Below are 8,903 nucleotides of genomic sequence, written 5' to 3' on the forward strand. Positions count from 1 at the left end.
ACTGTAGATTCTGGATATTAGCCCTTCGTCAGATGAGTAGATTGTGAAAATTTTCTCCCATTCTGTAGGTTGTCTGTTCACTCTGATGGTAGTTTCTTTTGCTGTGCAGAAGCTCTTTAGTTTAATTAGATCCCATTTGTCAATTTTGGCTTTTGTTGCCATTGCTTTTGGTGTTTTAGACATGAAGTCCTTGCCCATGCCTAGGTATTGCCTAGGTTTTCTTCTAGGGTTTTTATGGTTGTAGATCTAACATTTAAGTCTTTAATCCATCTTGAATTAATTTTTGTATAAGGTGTAAGGAAGGGATCCAGTTTCCGCTTTCTACATGTGGCTAGCCAGTTTTCCCAGCACCATTTATTCAATAGGGAATCCTTTCCCCATTTCTTGTTGTTGTCAGGTTTGTCAAATATCAGATGGTTGTAGATGTGTGGTATTATTTCTGAGGGCTCTGTTCTGTTCCATTGGTCGATGTCTCTGTTTTGGTACCAGTCCCATGCTGTTTTGGTTACTGTAGCCTTGTAGTACAGTTTGAAGTCAGGCAGAGTGATGCCTCCAGCTTTGTTCTTTTGGCTTAGGATTTCTTGGCAATGCGGGCACTTTTTTGGTTCCATATGAACTTTAAAGTAGTTTTTATTCCAATTCTGTGAAGAAAGTCATTGGTAGCTTGATGGGGATGGCATTGAATCTATAAATTACCTTGGGCAGTATGGCCATTTTCATGATATTGATTCTTCCTATCCATGAGCATGGAATGTTCTTCCATTTGTTTGTGTCCTCTTTTATTTCATTGAGCAGTGGTTTGTAGTTCTCCTTGAAGAGGTCCTTCACATCCCTTGTAAGTTGGATTCCTAGGTATTTTATTCTCTTTGAAGCAATTGTGAATGGTTGTTCACTCATGATTTGGCTCTCTGTTTGTCTGTTATTGGTGTATAGGAATGCTTGTGATTTTTGCACATTGATTTTGTATCCTGAGACTTGGCTGAAGTTGCCTACCAGCTTAAGGAGATTTTGGGCCGAGACAATGGGGTTTTCTAGATATACAGTCATGTCATATGCAAACAGGGACAATTCGACTTCCTCTTTTCCTAATTGAATACCCTTTATTTCCTTCTCCTGCCTAATTGCCCTGGCCAGCACTTCCAACACTATGTTGAATAGGAGTGGTGAGAGAGGGCATCCCTGTCTTGTGCTAGTTTTCAAAGGGAATGCTTCCAGTTTTTGCCCATTCAGTATGATATTGGCTGTGCGTTTGTCATAGATAGCTCTTATTATTTTGAGATACGTCCCATCAATACCTAATTTATTGAGAGTTTTTAGCATGAAGGGTTGTTGAATTTTGTCGAAGGCCTTTTCTGCATCTATTGAGATAAGCACGTAGTTTTTGTCTTTGGTTCCGTTTATATGCTGGATTACATTTATTGATTTGTGTATGTTGAACCAGCCTTGCATCCCAGGGATAAAGCCCACTTGATCATGGTGGATAAGCTTTTTGATGTGCTGCTGGATTCACTTTGCCAGTATTTTATAGAGGATTTTTGCATCGATGTTCTTCATGGATATTGGCCTAAAATTCTCTTATATATGTTGTGTCTCTGCCAGGCTTTGGTATCAGCATGATGCTGGCCTCATAAAATGAGTTAGGGAGGATTTCCTCATATCTATTGATTGGAATAGTTTCAGAAGGAATGGTACCAGCTCCTCCTTGTACCTCTGGTAGAATTCGGCTGTGAATCCTTCTGGTCCTGGACTTTTTTGGTTGGTAAGCTATTAATTATTGCCTCTATTTCAGAGCCTGTTATTGGTCTATTCAGAGATTCAACTTCTTCCTGGTTTAGTCTTGGGTGGGTGTATATGTCAAGGAATTTATCCATTTCTTCTATATTTTCCAGTTTATTTGCATAGAGGTGTTTATAGTATTCTCTGATGGTAGTTTGTATTTCTGTGGGATCAGTGGTGATATCCTCTTTATCATTTTTTATTGCTTCTATTTGATTCTTCTCTCTTTTCTTCTTTATTAGTCTTGCTATTGGTCTATCAATTTTGTTGATCTTTTCAAAAAAACAGCTCCTGGTTTCATTGATTTTTTGAAGGGTTTTTTGTGTGTCTATCTCCTTCAGTTCTGCTCTGATCTTAGTTATTTCTTGCCTTCTGCTAGCTTTTGAATGTGTTTGCTCTTGCTTCTCTAGTTCTTTTAATTGTGATGTTAGTGTGTCAATTTTAGATCTTTCCTCCTTTCTCTTGTGGGCATGTAGTGCTATAAATTTCCCTCTACACACTGCTTTAAATGTGTCCTGGAGATTCTGGTATGTTGTTTCTTTGTTCTCATTGCTTTCAAAGAACATCTTTATTTCTGCCTTCATTTCATTATGTACCCAGGAGCAAGGATATCCAGGAATTGACCTCAGCTCTGGGCCAAGTGGACCTAATAGACATCTACGGAACTCTCTACCCCAAATCAACAGAATATACATTCTTCTCAGCATCACATCGCACTTATTCCAGAATTGACCACATAGTCGGAAGTAAAGCAGTCCTCAGCAAATGTAAAAGAACAGAAATTATAACAAACTGTCTCTCGGACCACAGTGCAATCAAACTAGAACTCAGGATTAAGAAAATCACTCAAAACCACTCAACTACCTGGAAAGCGCTGTGGATTCCTAACCTCAAGGAGACAGAAAATAACACTGAGACCCAATAGGAGTCCTCCAGATATATAGCACACAGTCCAGGCATCTGGGAAGTGAGTGTTGGCCACCTAAAATATTTCAGAAATGAAGCTGGTGAGCTGAATGTACTTTATATGACAGTCAAACACCCAAAGTCATTAAATAGGATAAAAGAGAAAGAAAAACCCAACCAGAGGTCCACAACTCCAGAGATCAAAGAAACATCAGCCTATAAAGATGAGAAAGAACCAATGTATGAACCCTGGCAACTCCAAAACCCAGAGTGCCTTCTTTCCTCCAAAAGACCACACTACTTCTCCAGCAAGGGTTCTGAACTGGGCTGAGATAGCTGAAATGACATAAATAGAATTCAGAATAGGGACAGGAACAAAGACCACTAAGATGCTTGAGTATGGTGAAATGCACCCAAGGAAGCTAAGAATCACCATGAAAGTATACAGGAGCTAACAGACAAAATAGCCAGTGTAGAAAAGGATGTAACCCACCTGATAGATCTCAAAAACACACTACAAAAATTTCATAATGCAATCACAAGTATTAATAGCAGAATAGACCAAGCTGATGGAAGAATCTCAAAGCTTGAGGATTAACTTTCTGAAATAAAATAGACACGAATAAAGGAAATGAAATGAAAAGGAATGAACAAAACCTCTACAAAATAAGGGACTGTGTAAAGAGACCAAACCTATGACTTATTGGTGTCCCTGAAAGTGATGGAGAGAGTGCAAGCAACTTGGAAAACAACACATTTCACATCATCCATGAGAACTTCCCCAACCTACCTTGGGAAGTAAACCTTCAAATTTAGAAATGCAGAGAACTCCAGTAAGATACTTCAAAAGAAGCCCCTAAGACAAAAAATCCATCATATTTTCCCGGATCGAAATGAAAGAAAAAATGTTAACAGCAGCTAGAGAGAAAGGTCACGTCAACTACAAAGGGAAGCCCATCAAACTAACAGTGAACATCTCAGCAGATACCCTATAAGCCCACAAGATTGAGGGGTTAGTAGTCAGCATTCTTAAAGAAAAAAAATTCCAACCCAGAATTTCATATCCAGCCAAAATAAGTTTCATAAACAAAGGAGAAATAAGATCCTTTTCAAAGAAGCCAATGCTAAGCCACAAGACCTGCCTTACAAAACCTTCCTTACAAGAGCACCAGAAGGAAGCATTAATATGGAAAGGAAAAACCATTACCAGCCACTACAGAAACACAGATAATTACACAGATGAGTGATACTATAAAGCAACCACAGAAACACGTCTGCAAAATAACCAGCTCATATCATAATGACAGGAACAAATCCATGTATATCAATACTAACCTTGAATGTAAATGGCTAAATGCCCCAATTAAAAGCCAGAGTGACGAGATCCATTTGTATTCTGTCTTCAAGAGACCCATCTCACATGCCATGACACTCATAGCCTAAAAATAAAGGGTTGAAGAAAAATCTATCAAGCAAATGGAAAACAAAAAATTGGTGTTGCAATCCTAATTTCATACAAAGCACATTTTAAACCAATAAAGATTAAAAAAAGACAACAATGGCACTACATAATGATAAAGAGTTCAACTCAAAAAGTAGGCATAACTATCCTAAATATGTATGCACCCAACATAGAAACACTCAGATACATAAAGCAAGTTCTTGGAGATCTTCAAAGAGACTTAGACTTCCACTAAATAATAGTGGGAGTCTTCAACACTCCACTGACAATGTTAGACAGATAATAAAGTTTAAAAAAAAAAAAAAAAACAAAGATATTCAGAACCTGAACTCAGCACTGGATAAAATGGACCTGATAGGTATCTACAGAACTCTCCATCCCAAAACAACAGAATATACATTCTTTTCATCACCACATGGCACATACTCTAGAAATTGATCACATAAGCAGAAATAAAACACTCCTCAGCAAATGCAAAAGAACCAGAGTTGTAACAAACAATCTCTTGAACCACATCACAATCAAATTAGAAATAAAGACTAAGAAATTCACTCAAAACCAAGCAACAACATAGAAATTGAGTAACCTGCACCTGAATAAGTTTAGGGCAAATAATGAAATTAAGGCAGAAATCAAGAAGTTCTATGTAACTAATGAGAACAAACCAGAATCTCTGGGACACAGCTAAGGCAATGTTAAGAGCAAAATTCATAGCACTAAATGTCCACATCAAATGTTAGATCTGAATTTAACAACCTAACATCACACCTAAAATAACTAGAGAACCAAGAGAAAACCAACCACAAAGATGGCAAAGGATGAGAAATAACCAAAATCAGAGCTGAACTGAAGGAGATTGAGACATGAAAAACCATTCAAAAGATCAACTAATGTAGGAGTTGTATTTAAAAAAAAATAAAATAGATAGACAACTCTCTAAACTAATAAAGAAAAGAGAGAATATCCAAATAAACATAATCAGAAAAAAATGAAGAGGATATTACCACTGACCCCACAGAAGTACAAATAACCATCAGAAATATTATGAACACCTCTATGCAAAGAAACTAGAAAATCTAGATGAAATGGATAAATTTGTGAACACATTAATCCCCCAAGACTGAGCCAGGAATAAACTGAATCCCTGAACATGCCAATAATGAGCTCCAAAATTGAATCAGTAATAAATAGCCTACCAGCCAAAAGAAAGCCCTGGACGAGATGAATTCCCAGCTGAATTCCACAGATATACATAGAAGAGCTGGTATGGTTCCTGCTAAAATTATTCTCCACATCTCACAAAAAAAAAATGAGGAGGAGGGACTCCTCCCTAACTCGTTTTATGAGGCCAGCATCACCCCAATGCCAAAACCTGGCAGAGACACACAAACAAACAAACAAACAAACAAAAACTTTAGGCCAATATCATTGATGAACCTCAAAGCAAAAATCTTCAACAAAATATTGGCAAACTAAATCCAGCAACATATCAAAAAACTTATCCACCATGATCTAGTAGGCTTTATCTCTGGGATGCAAAGTTGGTTCAACACATTTAAATCAATAAGTGTGATTCATTACATAAACAGAACTAAAGATAAAATACACACAATTGCCATGACAGATGCAGAAAAGGCTTTCAATAAAATTCAACACCCATTCATGTTACAAACTCTTGTTATTGAGGGATCGTATGTCAAAATAATAAGGGCCATCTATGACAAACCCACAGCCAACATCAGACTGAATGGGCAAAATCTGGAAGCATTCTCCTTGAAAACCAACACAAGACAAAGATGCCCTTTCTTACCACTGCTATTCAATATAGTATTGGAAATCCTGGCCAGAGCAATCAGGTAACAGAAAGAAGTAAAGGGCTTCAAGATAGGAAGAGAGAAAGCCAAACTACCTTTGTTTGCAGACAATGTGATCCTATATCTAGAAAACCCAGTAATCTCAGCTCAAAAGCTTCTTAAACTGACAAACAACTTGAGCAAATCTCAGGATACAAAATCAATGTACAAAAATTTTAATACTATCATTCCTGTATACCCAAATACAGTCAAGCTGAAAGCCAAATTAGGAACACAATCCGTTCACAGTTATCCCCAAAAGAATAAAATACCTAGGAATACAGCTAACCATGGAGGTGAAAGAGTTCTACAATGAGAACAACAAAACACTGCTCATGGAAATCAGAGATGACATATACAAACGGAAAACATTGTCCATGCTCATTGATAGTGATATGGTTTGGCTCTGTGCCCCCACCCAAATCTCATCTCAAATTGTAATTCACGTGTATTGAGGAAGGGGTCTGGAGGGAGGTCATTAGTTCATGGTGGCAATTTCCCCCATGCTATTCTCTTGATAGTGAGTGAGTTCTCATGAGATCTGACGTCTTAAAAGTGTTTGGCAGTTCCCCTTCCCCAAGTCTCTCTTTCTCCTGCCACCTTGTGAAGCAGGTTCCTGCTTCTCCTTCTCCCTTCACCATAATTGTAAGTTTTCTGAGGCCTCCCCAGCCATGCAGAACTGTGAGTCAATTAAGCTTCTTTTCTTTATATGTCACCCAATGTCAGGTAGTTCTTTATAGCAGTGTAAAAACAAACTAATACAGATAGGTAGAATCAATATCATTAAAATAGCCATACTAGTCAAAGCAATTTACAAATTCAATGCTATTTCTATCAAACTACCAATGACATTCTTCAAAGAACAGGAAAGCTATTTTAAAATTCATATAGAACCAAAAATAGCCCAAATAGTCAAGGCAATTCTAAGGAATAGAAAAAAAGCTAGAGGCATCATGCTACCCCATTTTATATCGACAGGGCTACAGTAAACAAAATAGCATAGTACTGGTACGAAAACAGCCATATAGAACAACAGGAGAGACTAGAGACCCCAGAAATAAGGCCATACAACTACAAGGATCTGATCTTCGACAAACCTGACAAAAACAAGCAATGGAGAAAGGGCTCCCTATTCAATAAATGGCACTAGGATAACTGGCTAGTCATATGCAGAAGATTGAAAAGGTACCCCTTCCTTGCACCATACAAAAAATCAACTTGAGATGGATTGAAGACTTAAATGTAAATCCCAAAACTATAAAAACTCTGGAACACAACCTGGGCAATACCATCCTGGACATAGGACCAGGAAAATATTTCATGATGAAGATGCCAAAAACAATGATAATAAAAGCAAAAATTGGCAAATTAAACTAGAGAGCTTCTGCATAGCAAAAGGAACTATCAACAGAGTATATAGATAATCTACAGAACGGGAGAAAATTTTTGCCAACTCCACATCTGACAAAGGCCTAATATCCAGCATCTGTAAGGGACTTAAACAAATTTACAAAACAAACAAACAAACAAACCCACAACTGCATTAAAAAGTCAGCAAAGAACATAAACAGACATTTTCAAAAGAAGACATACATGCAGCTAATAAGCATATGAAGTAAAACTCAACAATACTGGCCACTAGAGACATGCAAATCAAAACCACATCATCTAACATCACTCAGAATGACTGTTATTAAAACGTCAAAAAGTAGTAGTATGTGCTGGCGAGACTGCAGAGAAAAAGGGATGCTTATAAACTCTTGGGCATGTAAATTAGTTTATCCATTTTGCAAAACAGTGTGGTGATTCCTCAGAGATTTAAACACAAAAATACCATTTGGCCCAGCAATCCCATTACCCAGCAATCCCAAAAATACAATTTGACACGGCAATCCCATTACCTAGCAATCCCAAAAATACCATTTGACCCAGCAATGATGTATGGATACATAAAGGCACATGCATGCATTTGTTCACTGCAGCATTATCACAACAGTGAAGATACAAAATCAATCTAAATGTCCATCAATGATAGACTAGATAAAGAAATATGATACATATACACCATAGAATACTATGCAGCCATAAAAAGAATGGGAGCATGTCCTTTGTAGGAACATGGATGGAGCTAGAGGCCATTATCCGTAGCAAGCTAATGTAGGATCAAAAAGCCAAATAACACATGTTCTCACTTATAAGTGGGAGGTAAATTGTTGGAACACATAGACACAAACAACAGACACTGGGGCCTAGCAAAGGGTGGAAGGTGGGAAGAGAGAGAGGATTAGAAAAAATAACTAATGGATACTAGGATTAATACCTGGGTAATGAAATAATCTGTACGTCAGACCCCATAATACAAGCTTACCTACATATCAAACCTTCAAAATTACCCTGAACTTAAAATAGAGGTAAAAAAAAAAAAAAAAAAAAAGAAATAAAATAAGAAAAAGAAATACCTAAAAGAGCTAGTCTAATCTGATGAAATATTATTTCCTATATATCAAATTCTCATTTCAGGTCAATTTAAAGATTAAGTAAGTGCAACTCACAATAATTATACAAACATTAGGAAGTTTCCAAATAACCATTAATTTCATCTGGTCTGACTCTTCCTGTCAGCTTATGTCAATATATATTTTTATATTACTTTGGACCACTGATTTTTTTATATCATTGTGAAAGTGATAATTGAGTCGGTGATAATTGAGTCAGTGATAATGCCAAAACAATTTGAAAAGTGGATAGGGGTTCTGATTTTTTAAAATGACTGAAAGTGTAAATTACCGGAAATTGTAGCACGATCCTTGTTATTTGCATATCAGGATATTTCATATTAAGCAGAATGTTTTCATCTATACCCCTTAAAGACAGTTTATGAGAACCATCTAAATACTATTCTAGAA

The sequence above is a fragment of the Hylobates moloch genome, unplaced genomic scaffold (assembly GCF_009828535.3).
Source record: "Hylobates moloch isolate HMO894 unplaced genomic scaffold, HMol_V3 SCAFFOLD_17, whole genome shotgun sequence".
In the NCBI taxonomy this organism is placed as follows: Eukaryota; Metazoa; Chordata; class Mammalia; order Primates; family Hylobatidae; genus Hylobates; species Hylobates moloch.